The 22,885-nt window shown below is 40.8% G+C and overlaps 1 protein-coding gene across 1 annotated transcript in view; it reads right to left on the reverse strand.

Moving 5' to 3' along the window:
• The window catches only part of JADE1 (jade family PHD finger 1), a 399,925-nt gene that overhangs the window by 189,290 nt on the left and 187,750 nt on the right, over positions 1-22,885 (reverse strand). The window contains exon 3 of the mRNA XM_060401007.1: positions 16,650-16,712. The gene's annotated coding sequence lies outside the window, so the exon portion shown is untranslated. The remainder of the gene's footprint in view (positions 1-16,649; positions 16,713-22,885) is intronic.

The raw sequence follows: 22,885 nt of genomic DNA on the forward strand, positions 1-22,885 counted from the left end.
CTGTGTACTCTCCTTCAGGAGGCACTGCAAGTTGTGCAATCCTGTTAGAAGGTGTGTGAGTTGCTGGGAATAATAACACAATCCACCACATCAGATTCCCTTTGGCAGCCCCCACCCATTTCTCCAGCTGAATTCCTTCAACCCCCTCCCCTTGCTACCAGCCCAAGGAGGGTACTGTGCTGAGTCCAGTGGAGGAAGAGCATACAAGCAGTGAGGCTGCAGCGGCTGTTGTTTCTACTTTTGACTTTTTCTTCTCATCAGTCTCTGAGCACAGACCACAGGATGGGTTGGGAATGAAACTGCAGATGAGGTAGGAGACAAATGAGAGAACAAGGCCTTTCTCATTAACTGAATGGGTCACTCGGGTAGTGCCTGGGGCAAGAGACAGAGTGACCTTTGTGTCCATCCAGAGGGCTGCGGCTGAGAGAATATAATTAAGACCACTCCTCAAAGCCATCATCTTCTTCAATTAATATTTACTGAGCACCCACTGAGACACTGGCCTTGGACTCAAAACTACAAACTCTCTCAGGCTGGGAAAGGCTCTGACTAATTTGCACATTAAAAAGCAAGCAGACAGAGGGAAACCCACCTTTTTCCCCTTCCTAGTCACCCTGGGAGAGAGAACCTCTTCTCTTCTCCATTCATGTGTGGAATCCCAATTAAGCATAGTAAACAAAGGAAACGTCTTACATTGTAATTTTCCTCCTTCTCCCCATGCTTTATTTGCTGTCTGGATTTATAGCTCAAGAATTGCCTCCTCTAAGCACCATCCCCTATTAACCAGAGAGATAAAAGCCATAAAGGGAAGGGAACTCCTTCAGTTCTCTTTGCCAGTTGTGAGGCAGAGCAGCGCCTTTACAAGGGAGTTGACATCTGTTGCCTGAGACTGCCCGTCCTGCACCAGGGCTGTGCTCATGCTCCGAATGCAAACTGCAGCCATCAGAGACAGAGCCGGGTTTGATAATTGCTTGAGCCCAGAGCAAATCTGCTTGGGCACTAGAAAAGGAACTGTGTAGTTTTAAAGCAGATGTATGTTCTTAATGTGGTTGGCTTATAAAGCGACAGAACATGGGAGTTTTTCCCCCTTAGCCTATCACAACTGATAAGCAGTGTAACTTAAGACAGGCTGATTCGATCACAATTCTATGTCATATTTACTCCATATAACAGAATGAAACTTAGATTTGCATCATATATATAAGACATTTCATTTTCTCCTGCATGGTATGATATTAGCAAACAACATATATCTCCATGGTTACAAACAAAGGTGGCATGTTTGCAAAACAGATGCTGTATGTAGAACTTGTATAAATGGGATAAAACACAGGGTTTTTGCTGTTGAAATGGCATTAACTATTTCAATTAGCATGATCTTTGTAAGAAACATTGTTTTCCTTCTCTGTGAATGCTACCAATCACGGTCTTTGTATCACCTTTCTCAGAACCTGAGTTCTTGGCTCATCTCTTCCACTGTGACCTTGAAAAAAATCAACTATTCTGAGTCTCTATTTCTTTCCTTGTTAAATAAAGTTGGATCAGGATTTCTCTGTCTATTCTGGGGAACATTTGCTTCTGAGGAAATTAATGGTGGTAATGTTTTTTAAAAAGAGGTTCTGTGATCAAATAAGTTTAGGAATTGTGACATTAAACAATATTAAACACACTTCCTTACTCAGAACTTTAGCATGCTAATAATATTCACTGTGAGTCTCCAAGAGAGAGAGAGAGAGTGGTGCCTTGTTTCCCCAATTTATTTAGCCAGAAATTTTTTCTTCCAGATTGTTTCTCAGAATCAGTCTGAACATCAGACTTTAAAGATCCTTCAAATGATAACACTCTATGATTCTATTTTCTATTCATTCTGTCTTGCTTTCCAATTTCTCTCACCTATTTCAGAAAAAGAACTACCTGGGCTTTCTAACTTTTTCGTAAAGTAAAAGTCAGTCTGTTTGTCATTTCTTTACCCCCTGCAATTTATTTGAAAATTTTCAAACTCACACAAAAGTTGAAAGAACAATACAATCAATACATACTCTTCACTTTAGATTCAGCAACTGTTAAAATTTTGCACCATTTCTTTCTCTTTTCTTCTCTCTCTCACACACACACACTATAGTGTGTGCGATATATGCATAATTTTACTACTGAATCATTTAAAAATAAATCACAGACATCATGACACTTCACCCCTAAATATTTTATGATGTAAGACAAGCATTCTTCTACACAACGTCAGAACCATTATTACATATAAGAAGTTTAATATTGATTAATACCATGAAATACATATGCTGTATATGAATTTTCCAAATTGTTATTCATAATTTTTTCCAAAATGTTCTTCCTAATATTTTTTTAAGCTCTAGGATCTATTCAGTTTATACTCATTAGAGTCAGTTATATCTCTTTGGCTTCTTTAATCTGGAACTAGCTCCCTAATTTGTTCATCTTTCATGAGATTAACTTTTTGGGGAAAAGTTCAGGTCGCTTATTTTGTAGGTCTAACATTTTAAATTTGTGTGACAGTTTTCTCATAATTAGCTTCGGTTGAAATCTTTTTGGGAAAAAAAGGGGGGTGATACCATTGCATACTTCAAACTGCATACCAAGAGAGACATAACGTCACTTTGACCCATTATTGGTAATGCTTTGAGTAACAGCATGGTTAAACTGTTGTTTGCTCTATTTCTCTGGTACGAAGATACTCTTTCCCCTTGGTAATTAATAAGTAATCTGATAGTTGATGTTCTGAGACTTGTGAATAACTTATTTCCTAATAACCCTTCACCCAGTGGCTTTAGCATTTGTTGATGATCCTTGCCTGGACCAAATATTACACTGGGATTGCAAAACAGTGTGTTGTTGTTTTTTTTTTTTTTTCTAATCTAATCGCTTTCTATAGATAAGAATTTTCTCTTCCTCTTTCTCCTCTTTATTTCTACCTCTTATTGAGTATAGTGATGTACCATAGATTCTATTTTTATTCAGTGTTTTATAATCATTGTAATTCATCCTTTTAACATTTATTCAGAGACTACTTACTCTGTACCAAGTACTAAAGTGAGATTGCTGCTGCTGCTGCTAAGTCGCTTCAGTCGTGTCTGACTCTGTGCAACCCCAGAGATGGCAGCCCACCAGGCTCCCCCATCCCTGGGATTCTCCAGGCAAGAACACTGGAGTGGGTTGCCATTGCCTTCCCCAATGCATAAAAGTGAAAAGTGAAAGTGAAATAGCTCAGCTGTGTCCGACTCCTAGCGACCCCATGGACTACAGCCTACCAGGCTCCTCTGTCGATTAACCTAACATTAATCTTAGTCTCCCTCTAAGTACTTAAGAAAACTATCAGTGCAACATTAACAACTAATCCAGATTCTTAAACAGGCCACCACTTAAGCCAACAAAGTTTTGGCGAAGATAAAGGGAAACCTTTATAGATAGAGGGAACTGAAAATGAAGATGGGAGTGCAGAGTGATCTCCAAATTGTAATTTTTATTCCCCTTTTGTAAATCCTGGCCAGGTAACTGTGGTTACAGCAATCATCAAATCATCACACAGAAAAGAAAAAAAAAGAGTCAATTATCATCTCTGTGGTGCGATACTGAATCTGCCTCAGAGGGAGAGAATTTCAAGAACTTGGTCTCAGTACATGGGCTCAGGGTCCACAGAGGGAGAATCATAATTCCCATTCAGAACACAAAATAGGCATTTAATGATCACTCATGTCATTAGGAAGATGGGGGAAATATATCCATGTCTTTAACAAGTTCTTAAGCCAATATCAAGGTATCAAAGGCCTTGGTCAAGACAGGAGTCCTAGAGCACCTCCCTGCCACAGGTCCCACCTGGGCCGCATTCTCACCTCCCCAACAGGATCTGAATGATGAATTCCAAATAATTAATCATGGAATGAAACAGAAAACAGCTTTCAGTGGAAGGAAAAAGGACCCTATGTTCCAGGGAAAGAATGATGCTAAGTCACTTCAGTCGTGTCCGACTCTGTGCGACCCCATAGACGGCAGCCTGTCAGGCTCCCCCATCCCTGGGATTCTCCAGGCAAGAACACTGGAGTGGGTTGCCATTTCCTTCTCCAATGCAGGAAAGTGAAAAGTGAAAGTGAAGTCATTCAGTCGTGTCCAACTCTTCGCGACCCCATGGACCGCAGCCTACCAGGCTCCTCCGCCCATGGGATTTCCCAGGCAGGAGTACTGGAGTGGGGCGCCATTGCCTTCTCCGAGGGAAAGAATAGACTGACCCATTCTGGTCCAACTGTTTAGTGGAAGGAGCGTTCAGAGCTTAATGCAGGAGGCAGCGCACGAGCCTAGTGCTGTAGCTCCCTGCTGACTCTCAGGGGCCAGAAGACAACAAACCCAAAGGAGACTATCCTTTAGACTTGACGTTTTTTCTTTTGTGGGAACTGCTACTGCTAAGTCACTTCAGTTGTGTCCAACTCTATGCAACCCCATAGATGGCAGCCCACCAGGCTCCCATCCCTGGGATTCTCCAGGCAAGAACACTGGAGTGGGTTGCCATTTCCTTCTCCAATGCGTAAAAGTGAAACGTGAAAGGGAAGTCGCTCGGTCATGTCGACATTTTGCGACCCCATGGAACGCAGCCTACCAGGCTCCTCCATCCATGGGATTTTCCAGGCAAGAGTACTGGAGTGGGGTGCCATTGCCTTCTCCGAGGGGTGGGGTATCCTGCTCCCCATGGAGCTTAAGAGTGTCTCCTCCAGGCCTAGAAGAATGCACAGTCTGTGTTCCCACCGGGTAGGGGCAGGCAGAACAGTCAGAAACTGGTGTCCTGCTAGAGAACCAGGAGCCAGGGCAATTGCGATCCTTGGAATCTTTGTTACCTTAAGGTTTACAAAACTTCAGGTCTTTCTGAGGTCACGGGAGATGTCCCTAGCTGTCAGAGCACCTCCAAGGGAGTAAGAGCCCAGTGGGAAAAGATTAGGTTCAGAAGTTCACAAAACTTGAGTCCAAATGCCATCCCGGAAATTCATGAAGTGTAAAGCCTAGGCAACTTTTGTTACTAATCCATGTTTCCTCATCAGTAAAACAGAGACAGAAAATTCCTCACAGATCTGTTGTGAAAATCATGTTAAATAAGGTACAACACACGCCATCACTTTACTGGTTAGGATTCCTTACATTCCAGGTAATAGAAATAAACCTGACCTGGTTTAAGGGAAAAAGTGAGAGAGAATGAGTCAGAAAAAATTAATTATAAGTTTATAGTGATATCCCATTGTTCTTAAAGTCAAGAATTCAGCTAAGCCTTATAATGAGGTTTTGACCAAGAAATAAAAAGTCGTCAGGATCCACTGTAGCGTCTCTTTGTGTATTTGATTTTTTTTCTCCTTTTGTGAGAATTCACTTTCTCTCCCCTAGACCAACAGAGCTGACTGACCCATAGCCTTTGAGCTTATGTATCCTTTTCCAAGACACTACCACTCCAGCACTCTTGCCTGGAAAATCCCATGGACGGAGGAGCCTGGTAGGCTGCAGTCCATGGGTTCGCTAAGAGTCAGATACGACTGAGCGTCTTCACTTTCACTTTTCGCTTTCATGCATTGGAGAAGGAAATGGCAACCCACTCCAGTGTTCTTGCCTGGAGAATCCCAGGGACAGGGGAGCTTCGTGGGCTGCCGTCTATGGGGTCGCAGAGTCGGACATGACTGAAGTGACTTAGCAGCAGCAACACAGAGGTAGCAGGAATCCATAACTCCAATTTTTAAGTCTCTCAAGAAAATCCACTCCACTCTCAGTGGAGAGTGGCTAGGACTGAGCATAAACAGGGCTAAAGGGCCTCACCCCGTGGCGAGCAGCATGCTGAGTGGATCCTTGTGGGCTGTGTAGACATTCCAAAATGTGTTTTCCAGAGGTACCTAGCCCAGTATCTGCCACAGGGTGTTATTTTTCTTTTTCCTTCATCTCATATAAGATATAGACAGTCTAAGAACAGAGTTGGGGAAAATTACTCAGATATTCTGGGGCATGTAAGGCCCTGTGATAACTAAAATGGAAATCATTAGGATTAACACAGGATCTGGCAATAACAACATCACTAGGATAAATAAGGCAGGCTGTACTTTTTAGACCTTCCTTATCTTCCTAAGTTTGACTTCTTGCTGTGTTCTCTGAAATGTTTCTGCCTACCCTTGGAAAATCCCTTGAGTCTGGTGATATGATGGCAGGGACAATCCTTCTATGGAGAAAAGAATTCTCTACAGAAGTGGGTGAGTTAGGAGGTAACTGTTGTTTAGTCGCTAAGTCGTGTCTGACTTTTTTTTGACTCCATGGACTGTAGCCCTTCAGGCTCCTCTGTCTATGGAATTCTCCAGACAAGAATAAGGGAGTGGGTTGCCATTTCTTTCTCCAGGGGATCTTCCCAGTCCAGCGACTGAACATGCATCTCCTGAATTGGCAGGTGGATTCTTTATCACTGCACCACCAGGGAAACCCCTAGGAGGAGATAATGGTTGGGGCTAATGGTCAAAGAGAACATTACAAACAGAATTGCTACAGACACTTAGCTGGCTTTTTCCTACTGCTGCAGACCACATTGCCAAGTGTAGCAACTGTGCAAAAGTGAAAGTCGATCAGTCGTGTCTGACTCTTTGCAACCCCATGAACTACACAGTCCATGGAATGCTCCAGGCAAGAATACTGGAGTGGGTAGCCTTTCCCTTCTCCAGGGGCTTTTCCCAACCCAGGGATCGAACCCAGATCTCCCTCATTGCAGGTGGATTCTTTATCAACTGAGCTATCAGGGAAGTCTCTAACTGTGCAAAGAACCCACATTTATTCTTTTTGTCTTTCTTCCTTCCCTGTCCTTTTTTTTTTTTCTTTTCTTTTCTTCTCTTTTTCATGCATTAAATGTGTGCTGAGCATTTTACTATCGACAGGGATACAAAGAAAAGTACTCACATGTTTTACATGCTCACCTTTTTCTCCTGAGAAAGCAGATGCTCAGCCAGGAATTTCTGGAACTATAGCCAGGCACGAGAGTAAAGAATACTGCCCCTGACTATAGGAAGCTGATTAAAGTGCCACTTCAGTCCAGAAACTGAATGTCAAAGTATCCAGATCAAAGTCCTTTATATATAGACAGTTTGGATCTGGACCAGAGAGTGGACAACAGTGGGCCCAGGCGGCAGAGCCAGCAGGTGAGGTAGGGCCTGGCATGACCCCAGAGGCTGTGAGCCACCCAGGGCAGGAACTCCTTGTGCAGAAAACAGCCCTTGGCCCTAAAGGGAGCTCTAAAGTCTCCCAGACATTTTAGTCCTTGGGAGAACAAAAAAAAGGGTTCTGAAGGGAGAAGTGTTCTCTACACCAAGTATTTTCCTAACAGTTTAGATGAGAGTATAAAAACCTTCTTCAGTAATTCTATTTCCTGCCGACTCCCCAACATAACTTGCAAAATTGTAATGAAAGAAACATTCTTCTAAAGCCACTATTGAGACTAAAGTACTCAAAGGAGTTAGGCCAAACATAGGCTCTTTCCTTAAGAAATAACAATCTGCATGTGGCCACTTAAATACGTATTTCTTGACATTACACACTGAAAACAAATTATGTCCAGGTGGTAGAATATATGAAAGTGAAAGTCACTCAGTTGTGTCCGATTCTTTGCAACCCTGTGGACTATACAGTCCATGGAATTCTCCAGGCCAGAATACTGGAGTGGGTAGTCTTTCCCTTCTCTAGGGGATCTTCCCAATGCAGGGATTGAACCCAGGTCTCCCGCATTGCAGGTGGATTCTTAACCAGCTGAGCCACAAGGGAAGAACATATGAGTTTGGATTAATAGCTTAGATTTGAGGCAGCATTTTATCTTCACACACTGGTGTTTGTCCCTACTATGTTTTCACACAACTGGAAACCCCTCAATCACTGGGAAATATTTAATAAGTAATGAGAATCACTTGAGTGACAAGTTCTATTTGACTCAGTAGCCCAGCCATGTCTTTACTATTGATATAAATGCTTCCTTATTATATTTACATCATTTATATCCATTGCAAAAAAAATTTATTTCAACAGTGTAAAAATAATGTAGCAAGAAGCAACCCTGGGGTGTTATAAATATCAAATAAGTCATAACTACAATGATAATATTGGGATTTATCTTTAGAAGATAGAGGCTGAACTTAACCAGATGCCACCAGTAAGCAATAAAGACCTCTTTATTGAGTACAGATAAATTTCAGACTTTTGATAATCCTGTTAACCACTCTACAATTTCTTATTCTTAATGTTATCCTTTAGTTTTAAAACTGCTCACTGCTTTTTACAGTTGCAGATTTTTGTTGCTTTTCCATGTCTGATGGTCGCCAGTAAAACCCAAGTCTGGTCTCCAACAGTCTCATTCATTCTCTGATTTTACTTCTTCCATCCCAAATTCTTTTCCCATCTCCCTTCTCCCTTCTAACTTCTACACCTAATAGTAGGACAAGGACACAAACAATGAAAATAAAATCCAAATAAGAACAACAGGAAAGACAGAAGTGTAGCACCTACTTGCCCTCTTTTCTCAACCTAAACAAATCTTACTCATCCCAAAGTCCACTGTATTAGTCTACACAGGCTCCCATAAATAAGAAAATGCACCCCAGACTGTGTGGCTCACACAATAAACTCATAAACTTATTTCCTTGCAATTCTGGATGCTAAAAGTCCAAGATCAAGGGGTCAGCAGAGCTGGCTTCTTCTGGGCCCTCTCCTCAGGGCTTGCAGATGACTGTCTTCTCCCTGTGTCTTCACATGACCTCTTCTCTATGTGTCTCTGCATCCTAAATCTTCTTTGAGAAGGATACTAGTCACATTGGATTAGGGCCCATCCTAATGGACTCATATTAATTATTTCTTTAAAGACCCTATACCAAATACAGTCCCATTCTGAGGTATAAGGATTAGAATTTAATATACGAATTAGGGGGCACATAATTTAGCCCACAGCCACCCTCATCTACCTTTACTAAATTCCACTTCTCTGCCGCACCAGCCTACCTGCTGTTAACCATACACAGCCTTGTAGATCTCTGGCATTATATTAGTGGTTGATTAAATTTAATTGGAGACTTATGGACACTGTCTTGAGTACAATAGTTTTTAGATGAAAGTCATTTCACCCTCAACAAGATCCATTAGCACAGTGACAGCTTTTAATTCCTCTCAATGCCTAGAACACGGTCAGCACATTAGCAGATAGGCTTACAATAAAACAGAAAAGCAAAACAAATCTCAAATGAATTGAAAGTGTCATTCTTTTAGTTGCTGTGTTTGTACATTTTATCCCTTTGAGAAGAGAAGCCCCTTAGAGGCAATATTGTGCCCCTCTGAAGAGAAAACAGAAGAATTAATTCAGTTTGGCCAGTGAAAATGAAAGTTGGACATTTTTCAAAATCCTTTGTCTTTTCAATATGATTTTTAAGTATACTGATGTGAAAGCTTTATTTTAAAAAGGTCAATTCCAATATTTTCACATATTTGGCTGAGATTTTGTTTATAGGAACTTAATTAACTTTGGATGATGATCACTAACCATCTTTGTAGAATAAATTTATAGAACACTGTACACAAAGACTGAAAGCCAATTTTGAAAACAGTCACTAGCAGAGGTACCATCTACACTTTATTTTACATGGTTTTACCTTTCCATTTATAGAGCCACCTCATATGCCCTTCTTACCTTCACAAACATGGTGGGTAAGGGTTTTAGCTGTGACCATGACTATGAGGATGTTACCTGGCCTTCATCCCCCTATAACTGCATTAGGCTCTTTCAGAGCTCACTTTGTTCACGCTTGAGAGTGTGCCCTCCAATAATCTACTCAGTTATATTCTTTTATCTGTTTGCAAAAAAATTAGTCTCAAACAAGAAATGAAATCTATATCATTTTTCTGACTCTCCAGGGATGTAAGCAAATATCCACCTATTAGGGGGGAAAAACCATAATTCCTTTGCATAAGAAATAAAAGCCAGATTGAGGAAATTCCATGGCTGGAATCATGGTTTATGTTATCCTCCAAGGCAGCTCCAAAGAGAAATTAACCCCTATTGTGTTAGTTGCTCAGTTGCTCTTTGAGACCTCATGGACTGTAGCCCACAAGGCTCCTCTGTACATGGGATTCTCCATGCAAGAATATTGGAGTGGGTAGCCATTTCCTTCTCCAGGGGATCTTCCTGACCCACGGATGGAACCGAGGCCTCCTACACTGCAAGCAGATTCTTTACTGTCTGAGCCACCAGGTAAGCCCTAACACCCATTATCAGGTAGATGTTGATAAAGACGCATATGCCAGGAACTTCTGATTTAATGCCTTCTGGACTGTTCATTCTTCAACAACCAGGAAAATAATAATGATGAGGGTGGTAGTTCTCAAAAGGAATTGGACATTTGAATAGTGTTCAGCCTATTAGATGATACCTATTTTGAGGGAGACTAGGATGTTATTTGAGAGGCCATGTCCAGGAATGCTAACTGCATCCCATTTACTACCATGGGCCAAGAACATTGCTTATATTACCTCATTTAATCCTCACAGTGAAGCGGATATTATGCTAACCATTTCATGGATGAGAAAACTGGAGAGTCAGAGTTTTTGGACCTTTCCCAAAGTCATACAGAAGTAGGGGAGGGAGGAGTGTCAAAATGTACACTTTCAGACTGTCAAAGCCAATCTACCCAAGACTGTATCGAGTTATAGGCATGAAGTTTGGGTAGGAGAAATGTTTGCTAAAGTGACAGGCTGAGGTTTTTTTTTTAATCCTCTTTAATGTGTTTCCCTGGTCTGACTCCTTCAAGAGCTGTCCCTATTCTCAGTTTCTGACTTCTAAGAGGAAATTGACCTGTCAGAACAATCCAGGGCTTCACCTAAGACTTTACACATCGTTACTGATATTAAAAAAGAGCATCTCCAAACTGCCTGAAAGACAACAATTTATGTAAGAAATAATTATATTGCATTTTGGAAAGAGAACATTTCTCTTCTCAGAATGTATAGGAACAAGCACCACTTATAGCTGAAAATAGAAGGGGTGTCTTTTGCTTTCAAATGACTGCAAACACATCACAGCATCTCATTTCAGGTAATTATGTTCTTATTTAAAGCTCCGTTAGGGCTCTTCCTGAGCCTGAGTCTTCTGTGAAAAGTGCCTCTGACCTGCCTTCTGCAGTAGGCAACAGCAAGGACTGTGCTGCTCTCTGAGGTCCCACACAGCCCAAACACAGGCGCTAGGGCGAGGAAGAACAAGAGCAGCAGCTCCCTCGGTGAAAAATTACTTATGAGGCACAAGCTTTCACGCACATGGTTTCCAGAGAGATTTTAGCCAAACCCAGCAGTCCCCCTAGTCATCAGAGCCTCTTGTTGATTCCCACCTTCAGCAAAAATCCTTTCGGGCAGAAAGCGCAGCAGGAAACCTGTCATTAACAACCACCAAAGTGTCACATCAGCGATTCTCAGGAGTGTCGGCTCCACTATTTAACTCAGCTATTTACCTCATCGCAAGAGCTTTGTTTGATTGTCAGAAAATAGAACACGTACATTTGTCAGTCATAAACACACACGAGTTCTCCGGAGCACAAATAAACAAAATGATCATGTACGTTGGTAAATGTGTTTGCATTATTTAACCAAGCCAGAGGAAGCATGTGAATAACCCTGCATATCAAGTACCATCGAGTAACTTGCTTGTAATCTGTCTTGTACAATACAGTCATTGCCACTCATTCCACTCACCCAATTCAGATCCTGGAAATGTACTATTTTTAGAACAGCTTTGTACACCACTATTTACAAAGAGCACTGTTAAATCCTTTGAATAGCAGCCAAGAAGTTGGGTGAGAACCTAGAAACCTGCCACACAGATCAGCATCCTAATCAACCCTGGGACAGCCAGCGCTAAAGATTTGCCTTTGTTTCCTTTCCATTCTTTCCCTTTGTCTCCACAGGAATATCAGTGTAAAAAGGCAAGGAGACAAAGAGGTGGCCTTATCTGTTCCTGTCCTTCAAATGAGTTGCTTTACTCACTTTCCTAGATAACGTGCGTTTGTCAACATCTTTGGTGATTTAAGCTGTTCTCTGTCAAAACCACTTTTGGAAAAGATTTGACCACTGACTTACTTGAGAGCCAAAGTGACGGCAGCAGGTGCGTCATGGAAATTCAGACGTGGGTGCTTTGCAGAGGCTGGGACTTGGTCACGTGACAGCCTGATCTGGGCCAATCCGCTGCTGGCAAACTGGCCAAGTGGCCACACAGGAAGGAGAGACAGAGAAGAAAACAGTAGGCAAAGTGTTGGCGTGAGGCAGTTGGTGGATGAAGCAATTGTGAAGGATTGCGACACCAGGGAGGAGATGAAGGGCCTCATATTATTTGGCAGCCAGCAAGAAACCTGAAGGAACTAAGAACTAAGTTTGGCTCTCTTTTGACAGCTTGAGAAAAGTCGAGAAGGGAAGCAATGACTGGGCTAATTCTGGACAAAATTTTTTTTTAAATGATATTTGAAAGGAACCCACGTCTTTGCCTTCCTTCTTAGCTTCTATATAAATTGCAACATTTTCCAAATTATTTATTCATTTTTTCAGCAGGTGACTCAAATTGATTTGCATTATGTGTAAGTGGATGGGATCCTCTGAGACATCCCTGGTGGCCTATGATGTGAAGACTTCACTCCTTGTTTCCTTTTGCCCACCTTCCTCCTGATGCCATTCTGTCCCTTCAATTAGCCTGGATTGGCTGTAAAAGTGGTGCAGCCAGGCAGTGATATCCCGTCTCACGCCTGCTCCTGGATGTGCTCACAAGAGTATTCCTTTCAGTTTACAAAACTAATCGGAGGAGAAATTAGAAGGGGAGGATTTTGAGTACTCTGGATCAAAAGTGTTTTCTAAATTTCAGGCATTTTATATCTTACTTATGATTTCAGGATCATTGGGGTCTTTATGTTCATTATAATATTAGAGGCATTTGATAGAAAAGCAGTGTGTCAAAATACATAACAACAGTAAAAGCAAAAGCAACTTACTTTTGAGCCCATACATGTCAGGCACCCTTCTAGACACTTTATAGAACAGCCAAAATCTGGACTGGAAGAAATACAAGCTGGAAACAAGATTGCTGGGAGAAATATCAATAACCTCAGATATGCAGATGACACCACCCTTATGGTAGAAAGTGAAGAGGAACTAAAAAGACTCTTGATGAAAGTCAAAGAGGAGAGTGAAAAAGTTGGCTGAAAGCTCAACATTTAGAAAACGAAGATCATGGCATCCGGTCCCATCACTTCATGGGAAATAGATGGAGAAACAGTGGAAACAATGTCAGACTATTTTTTTGGGCTCCAAAATCACTGCAGATGGTGATTGCAGCCATGAAATTAAAAGACGCTTACTCCTTGGAAGAAAAGTTATGAGCAACCTAGATAGCATATTCAAAAGCAGAGACATTACTTTGCCGACTAAGGTCCGTCTAGTCAAGCCTATGGTTTTTCCAGTAGTCATGTATGGATGTGAGAGTTGGACTGTGAAGAAGGCTGAGCACCGAAGAATTGATGCTTCTGAACTGTGGTGTTGGAGAAGACTCTTGAGAGTCCTTTGGACTGCAAGGAGATCCAACCAGTCCATTCTGAAGGAGATAAGCCCTGGGATTTCTTTGGAAGGAATGATGCTAAAGCTGAAACTCCAGTACTTTGGCCACCTCATGCGAAGAGTTGACTCATTGGAAAGATTCTGATGCTGGGAGGGATTGGGGGCAGGAGGAGAAGGGGCCGACAGAGGATGAGATGGCTGGATGGCATCACGGACTCGATGGAAGCGAGTCTGAGTGAACTCCGGGAGTTGGTGATAGACAGGGAGGCCTGGCGTGCTGCGATTCATGGGGTCGCAAAGAGTTGGACACGACTGAGTGACTGAACTGAACCCAATGAATAGCTATCCTTAACAAGAGCTCTGCAAGCTAAATGTCATTTTCCCTCATTGTGGAGGAGTACAGAGGATCAGAAGGTCACTTGGCCAAGGTCACCAGCCAATCAATGGCAGATCTGAAATTCAAATCTAGGTTTGTGGGGCTCTTTCTACTACATTAGGCAACACCATTTGTAAACGTGAACCTATTCTGAGCACCAAAGGGCATTGACTTTAATTTGATGACTCTCAATTCTCTATTAAACTCAGTTATTTTACCAGACTCAACAAGTTCATTTATCTAGAACTTTTACAGAAGAGTAATACGATTGTTGCATGCATGCATGCTAAGTCACTTCAGTTCAGTTCAGTTGCTCAGTTGTATCCGACTCTGTGACCCCATGAATTGCAGCACGCCAGGCCTCCCTGTCCATCACCAATTCCTGGAGTTCACTCAAACTCACGTCCATTGAGTCCATGATGCCATCCAGCCACCTCATCCTCTGTCATCCCCTTCTCCTCCTGCCCCCAATCCCTCCCAGCACCAGAGTCTTTTCCAATGAGTCAACTCTTCGCATGAGGTGGCCAAAGTACTGGAGTTTCAGCTTTAGCATCAGTCCTTCCAAAGAACACCAAGGACTGATCTCCTTTAGAATGGACTGGTTGGATCTCCTTGCAGTCCAAGGGACTCTCAAGAGCCTTCTCCAACACCACAGTTCAAAAGCATCAATTCTTCGGCACTCAGCTTTCTTCAAGTCCAACTCTCACATCCATACATGACCACCAGAAAAACCATAGCCTTGACTAGATGGACCTTTGTTGGCAAAGTAATGTTTCTGCTTTTGAATATGCTATCTAAGTTGCTCATAACTTTTCTTCCAAGGAGTAAGTGTCTTTTAATTTCATGGCTGCAATCACCATCTGCAGTGATTTTGGAGCCCCAAAAAATAAAGTCTGACACTGTTTCCCCATCTATTTCCAATGAAGTGATAAGACCAGATGCCATGATCTTAGTTTTCTGAATATTGAGCTTTAAGCCAACTTTTTCACTCTCCTCTTTGACTTTCATCAAGAGGCTTTTTAGTTCTTCTTCACTTTCTGCCATAAGAGTGGTGTCATCTGCATATCTGAGGTTATTGACATTTCTCCTGGCAATCTTGATTCCAGCTTGTGCTTCTTCCAGTTCAGCGTTTCTCATGATGTATTCTGCATAGAAGTTAAATAAGCAGGGTGACAATATACAGCCTTGACGTGCTCCTTTTCCTATTTGGAACCAGTCTGTTGTTCCATGTCCAGTTCTAACTGTTGCTTCCTGACCTGCATACAGATTTCTCAAGAGGCAGGTCAGGTGGTCTAGTATTCCCATCTCTTTCAGAATTTTCCACAGTTTCTTGTGATCCACACAGTCAAAGGCTTTGCCAAGTTAATAAAGCAGAAATAGATGTTTTTCTGGAACTCTCTTCCTTTTTCGATGATCCAGCAGACGTTGGCAATTTGATCTCTGGTTCCTCTGCCTTTTCTAAAACCAGCTTGAACATCTGGAAGTTCACGATTCACGTATTGCTGAAGCCTGGCTTGGAGAATTTTGAGCATTACTGTACTAGCGTGTGAGATGAGTACAATTGTGCGGTAGTTTGAGCATTCTTTGGCATTGCCTTTCTTTGGGATTAGAATGAAAACTGACCTTTTCCAGTCCTGTGGCCACTGCTGAGTTTTCCAAATTTGCTGGCATATTGAGTGTAGCACTTTCACAGCATCATCTTTCAGGATTTGAAATAGCTCAACTGGGATTCCATCACCTCCATTAGCTTTGTTCATAGTGATGCTTTCTAAGGCCCACTTGACTTCACATTCCAGGATGTCTGGCTCTAGGTGAGTGATCACACCATCGTGATTGCTTCAGTCACATCCAACTCCACGTGACCCCATAGACAACAGCCCACCAGGCTCCTCTGGGATTCTCTAGGCAAGAATACTGGAGTGGGTTGCCATTTCCTTTTCCAATGCACGCATGCATGCTAAATAACTTCAGTCATGTCCAACTCTGTGTGACCTTATAAACAGCAGCCCACCAGGCTCCTCTGTCCACAGGATTCTCTAGGCAAGAATACTACAGTGTGTTGCCATTTTGTTACTTGCGTTTTATATCATAGAATTAGACTTGCTTGCTGCTACTTTAAATTCTTTCATATCTTATAAGTATTCCATTTGACCTGATATTTTTCCTGGATGTATTATGGAGAATGTGGTCTCTAGTACCAGTGCATAAAAATATCCTGGCTTCTTTTATAGATGCATTTAAAAAATGAAAGAATTGCCCCCTAACTCTAAGCATGTAGATACCACCACTATATAGCAGGCTTGTATGCACACATATACTGGACTTAAACCAATCATTGGATAAAGGTTGTTGCTAAATAGGAAAGGGGACAGAGTTCATGAAGATGGACAAAGAAAACAGGAAGCAGATATTGGTGAACTTTGCATGTACGATAGTATTACCATCATACAGAATATCTGCTCAATAGATTATTCCCATGTCCCTCTTATATAGCCTTGTATTTAGTTGATCACTATCACCCAAAAAGGGTAATGTGAGGAAATAAGGGAACGGTAGGTCTTAACATAATTAAAATGAAAATGAAATAAATGAAATGAAAATGAAAACTACCTTTTATAGCTCTAAATCCAAAGCTTTTGGTCTTAATGTAGATCAAAGATATATCTACACTCTTTACCTGGATTTTTTCATTTGCTTGTATTTGATTTGCTTGTATCACCATGTTCCGTTTCTGTTTTGTCTGAAAATAAAATGAAATAGAATTACCTCCTACACTTATACTGCTATTGACATTAAATTTCATCTTCTTTCATTATGATCAGCAAAGTTACTCATAACACTGGAATTTGTTTTCTGTTTTTAAAGTTATAGCTACTGTTGTTGGAAAAATTAGTATTGCTTTGGCACTGTGTTCCACCTAAACTCATAGCATTTCTGTACTATTTACCTTTCAGAAAGCAATTTTACAAAAAGAAAAAGAAAATGGAGAACAGACTTCCAACAACACACGTCTTTTCTGCTTTCTCCTTGGCTCTGAAAGAGGACGCATGAAACAGAATTTCAGGCTGTAATTAATGCAGCTCTTCATAAGATAAGAGGTTCTTTTATCTGTTAAAAAATTGCTGTACTAATTTTCAAGAATCAGAATGTTCCAGTTAATGCTCTTCCTACAAGAAGAATTCACCTTTTCTACTCTACCTATTTGCAGTCAAATTTTCATATTTTTTAAAGGAAATTGGACATGGGTAAACATGCAATGATAGCAATATTATTTCATAGGACTGAGTCTAGAAAACTTAAATATTAACAATATGCTTAGATAAATCCTGAATAGGTGTTGCACAGAGAATTTCCAAATAATATCTACTCTACAGGAATGTACTTATAGGCACAGACCTTAATTGAATACAATTTACATCCAGCCCTTTCAATGAAGGTGGTAAACGAATTGAGAAATGTACCCTCATTTGACAGAGTAAGGGAATTCTTATGCCTTATAGTACTGTCCAAAGAAGGAAGAAACCTCTGCTGTTTCCATCCTGATTTAAATATCTCCTTGTAGAATGCACATTGCAATTCAGAAACAATACTTTCTTTATGTATCTTTTGTGTGTGGGCTTGGAATAATCGGTAAGGCATTGGCACTCTGCTCCACCTAAACACATGCCATTTGTATACTATTCAACTTTTAAAAAAATCCATTTCCCAAGAAGAAAATAGGAGTATAGCAAATAACTAGAAATTACAGACCACAAAATTCTTCCCTAAAGATCTTGTCAAAGAAGTTCCCACTGAAAGCCACAATGGTTCATGTCACACTGCTGACTCACTGACCCCTTTGGATGGTCCTCCATTTCTGCATCCATAGATAACCAGATACTCATTCTTTTTCTTTCATCATGACACCCTGTGAGATGGGTGTGAAAGAGAGTAAACTGTCATTGGGGACAAAGGCTAAGATGTTTGGTAAAAGCAGGAAATTAGGAGGTTTGACTTAAAAGTCTAAGTAGATTTTCAAGCTAGATTACTACAAGTAAAAATGAGTGGGAAGTTTTAGCAACATGGTTACTGATATTTACGGTATACTTACAATTTATATTTACGTGAAAATATATTTGTTACACTTCAAAAGTAGAAAATGATAATAAAGAGAATGGCAGAATAGCTTCTGTGACTGTCCAGTGTTCACTTTTTCTTTGCATGTCTGCCTGTGCCTCTGTGCACATACATACACATATGTAGGATCCCTGGCCAGAGAAGAGTTCTTTCTTGTGTGTTCACAAAGAGATGAGAATTTCAAGCTCAGAATCTCTTGACAATGAGAAACTTTTCTTGGCAGACAATCAACTGATTCTGAGTGAACAAAGCTGGCAGAGCCCTTCTCCTTGGTTCTTTCTGTTCATATTGTTCGCCCTCACACAAGGAGGGCTGCTAGGGAAGCTGAGAGGACCCTCAAATAAGATGAAGGTGAATTTTTCTGGACTAGCTGCCAAGCAGTGCTAAGCTTCAGTTAACCTGTTACCTCTCTTACCTTGCCTCTGGCCCTCAGTTTTCCTTTTGTATCCTGAAAATAGCATTGACATTAAATTGGGTCAGTGGGAAAAAAAAAAAAAATCAGTGACCAACTCCAGCTTATAATTTTGCTCCCCAAGAAAACATTTGGTAAATAGCCCTTATCTAGGCTGTGTACTATATAAGGCTCCTAGGGTGGTACTTGAATATTTCACTTTAGGAAAAGATGCTGATTATTTTAGACTTGAATTTCCACAATCAGAAAACTCACCTAATGCCATTCTAATGTGCTATGTTTCACAAAAAGAGTTTTAAATGAATGTAAGTAGATATATACCCAATAGAAGTCCTTGCAATGTATACTATGGGACAAGCACAAGAATGTTCATAAAAGCACTATTCAAAATAAACTATCTGGAAATAGGCTAAGTGGAAATTTTCCTATTTCTGGATATAGGAAAATAAAGTGAGGCATATGGTCATATATGAAATATTACAGAGCAGTAAAAATGAATGGACTACAGCTACATATGACAATATGGGTGAATCTTTATTTTTTGGCTGTGCTGGGTCTTGGTTGCGGTATGTGGTATCAGTTCCCCGACCAGGGATCAAACCTGAGCTCCTTCCATTGGGAGTTCGGAGTCTTAGCCACTGGACCACCAGGGAAGCCCCCATATGGATGAATCTTAAACAACATAATACTGTGGGTAAAAGTAAGTTCCAAAACCTCAGATATGCAGATGATGCATATCTAATGGCAGAAAGCAAAGAGAAACTAAAGAGCCTCTTGATGAAGGTGAAAAAGGAGAGCAAAGAGCTGGCTTAAAACTTAGCATTCAAATAGTTAAGATCATGGCATTCGGTGTCATCATTTCACAGCAAATAGAAGGAGAAAAATGGAGATAGTGACAGACTTTATTTTCTTGGGCTCCAAAATCACTATGGATGGTGACTGCAGCCAGGAAATTATAAGATGCTTGCTCCTTGGAAGAAAAGCTATGACAAACCTAGATAGCATATTAAAAAGCAGAGACATCACTTTGCCAAAAAAGGTCCATATAGTCAAAGCTATCATTTTTCCTGTAGTCAAGTAGGATGTGAGAGTTAAGAAGACTGAGCACCGAAGAACTGATGCTTTTGGACTGTGATGCTGGAGAAGACTCTTGAGAGTCCCTTGAACAGCAAGGAGATCAAACAAATCCATCCTAAAGGAAATCAGTCCTGAATATTCACTGAGGACTGATTGCTGAAGCTGAAGCTCCAATCCTTTAGCCACCTGATGCAAGAAGCCAACTCATTGGAAAAGACCCTGATGCTGGGAAAGATTGAGAGCAGGAGGAGAAGAGGACAACCGAGGATGAGATGGTTGCATGGCATCATCGACTCAATGGACATGAGTTTTAGCAAACTCTGGGAGATAGTAAAAGACAGGGAAGCCTCGCGTACTGCAGCTCATGGGGTTGCAGAGTTGGACACGACTTAACGACTGAACAACAACAATAGCTCCTTTAAAGTAAAAAAGTAACTATGAAGTTAATTTAGCAGGTATATATATAGATATAGTGGTAAAACTATACAAAAATGCAAAAAAGTGCTTATATTTGTAGTGAGTCAGAGAGATGGGATGGAAGAGCAAGACATAGGTAGATTTTTGTCAATGTTTCAAATATGAAATGTTAGTTCATGTTTGCTTATTAAATATTAATAATCAAAGAAATAAAGGGACATACTTAGGAAGAAAATTAACAAGAAATAAAGTATTGACAGAATATGTGATGGTGTTTACATAAAAATGCAGTAGGATACTGAATTTTATGCAAAATAAAATAAGTAACAAAAGACTGAATGTATCGTAAGGGCAACACACTGCAGGATCTGGATCTGGCCACTTCTGATTGTCCTCATATGTGATCCTTCCTGAACTCCTTTGGGAGCCATCTCCCTTCTAGCTTGAATTCCTAATAGTGGAGATTCCTTATGACTTTATCGTTCATCTTTTCTCTTCCCTTGTCTGTTGGTAACCTCTCTTTGAAGAGTATATCCATTTGCGTGTCTCTGCCTTTCAGATGACTCCTCAGATCTATCCATCCAATGATGATTTCCCATCAGCAGCACAATCCCAACTCCTCAAAGTATCTCTTCATGGATTCTAGTCATTTTCTCAAAGCTAATCACTGAGATGACCATGAACTAATTACATAAACTTTCTGATGTTAGCTTCTTCATCTTTGAAAATAAGTGTCTGTGAGTATAACTTTTAAAGTCCTTGAAGTGAAGTGATGTTAAAGTCTCTCAGTCATGTCCGAATCTTTGAGACCCCATGGACTATACAGTCCGTGGAATTCTCCAGGCCAGAATACTGGAGTGGGTAGACTTTCCCTTCTCCAGGGGATCATCCCAACCCAGGGATCTAAGGTCCTTTCAGTTCAGTCACTCAGTCATGTCCAGCTCTTTGTGACCCCATGGACTGCAGCATGCCAGGCTTCCTTGTCCATCACCAACTCCCAGAGCCTACTCAAACCCATGCCCATTGCATTGATGATGCCATCCAACCATCTCATCCTCTGTCATCCCATTCTCCTCCCGCCTTCCGTCTTTCCTAGCATCAGGGTGTTTTCTAATGAGTCAGTTCTTCACATCAAGTAGCCAAAGTATTGGGAGTTTCAGCTTCAGCATCAGTCCTTCCAATGAATATTCAGGACTGATTTCCTTTAGGATGAACTGGTTGGATCTCCTTGCAGTCCAAGGGACTCTCAAGAGTCTTCTCCAACACCACAGTTCAAAAGCACCAATTCTTTGATGCTCAGCTTTCTTTATAGTCCAACTCTCACATCTATACATGACTACTGGAAAAACCATAGGTTTGACTAGACGGACCTTTGTTGGTAAAGTAATGCCTCTGCCTTTTAATATGCTGTCTAGTTTTCTCATAGCTTTTCTTCCAAGGAGCAAGTGTCTTTTAATTTCATGGCTGCAGTCACCATCTACAGTGATTTTGGAGCCCCCCAAAATAATGACTTCACTGTTTCCATTGTTTCCCTATCTATTTGCCATGAAATGATGGGACCAGATGCCATGTTAGTTTTCTGAATGTTGAGTTTTAAGCCAACTTTTTCACTCTCCTCTTTCACTTTCATCAAGAGGCTCTTTAGTTCTTCTTCACTTTCTGCCATAAGGGTAGTGTCATCTGCATATAGGGGGTTATTGATCTAAGGTCCTTACAATCTCTAAATTTGAATTTATAAATTATTGACTCTTCTTCACATTAGTCATTTTTCCAGGATACTACCATGATTCTAGGCTTAACTTTGACACATTTCTAGTTTTATTTATGTACAATCAAACCAAACTTTGTCATTTTTTAAATGCCTCTCAAATTTATTCCATTTTTCCCATTTCCCTGGTTTTACCTTAGCCCTGGACCTTATGAGTTTATACCTGAATTAATTTAAATATATTTTAAACAGATTTTCCTGCTTACCATTCTCTTCTTCTTTCAAGCTCTCTCATACATTACTTCCAGATTATTCATAGAAATAGTTAAAACATTATGCCAGGCCAGCCATGATTCTTTATTACCTTGTAAGCAATCCCAACCAGTTCATCCTAAAGGAGATCAGTCCTGAGTGTTCATTGGAAGGACTGATGCTGAAGCTGAAACTCCAATACTTTGGCCACCTGATACAAAGAACTGACTCAGTTTGATGCCAGGAAAGATTGAAGGTGGGAGGAGGAGGTGACAACAGAGGATGAGATGCTTGGATGGCATCACCGACTCAATGGACATGAGTTTGAGTAAACTCTGGGAGTTGGTAATGGACAGGGAGGCCTGGCGTGCTGCAGTCCATGTGTTCACAAAGAGTCGGACATGACTGAGCGACTGAACTGAACTGAAGCAATCCCAATACCCTTAACAACAAGTTTAAGATCCTCCAAAACTTCATAAAACCATTTATCCAGCTTTTTCTCTTACCACTCCTCAGTACTTAAATCACAGTGAAACTACCATTATCACTGTCACACAAATACACGCAGAAATTTCTACTTCTGAATAATTTATGTTAATTCCTCAAACCAAAATGTTCTCTTCCCTCTTTTTTTCAACCAAAGATGCCCATTTTTTTCAAGAACCAACTATAATTTCACCTATGTACAGCTTTCTCCAACACCTCAAATCTCTGGTGAACTTTTTTTTCACCCAGATACCATGGCAATGTAACTTTCATTATGGACAATTGATAATCGCTCTTTCTCAAGTTACTGGGTTAAAAAAATCTTTCAACTGAATTACAATATTCCTAAAGGCAGGAACTATGTCTCAAACCTTTTGTATAGTCCTCATCATATTCATTCAGTAAATATTAATCTCTAGATCTAAAAATGTGCACAACCTAAAAA

The sequence above is a fragment of the Ovis aries genome, chromosome 17, assembly GCF_016772045.2.
Source record: "Ovis aries strain OAR_USU_Benz2616 breed Rambouillet chromosome 17, ARS-UI_Ramb_v3.0, whole genome shotgun sequence".
Lineage (NCBI taxonomy): Eukaryota > Metazoa > Chordata > Mammalia > Artiodactyla > Bovidae > Ovis > Ovis aries.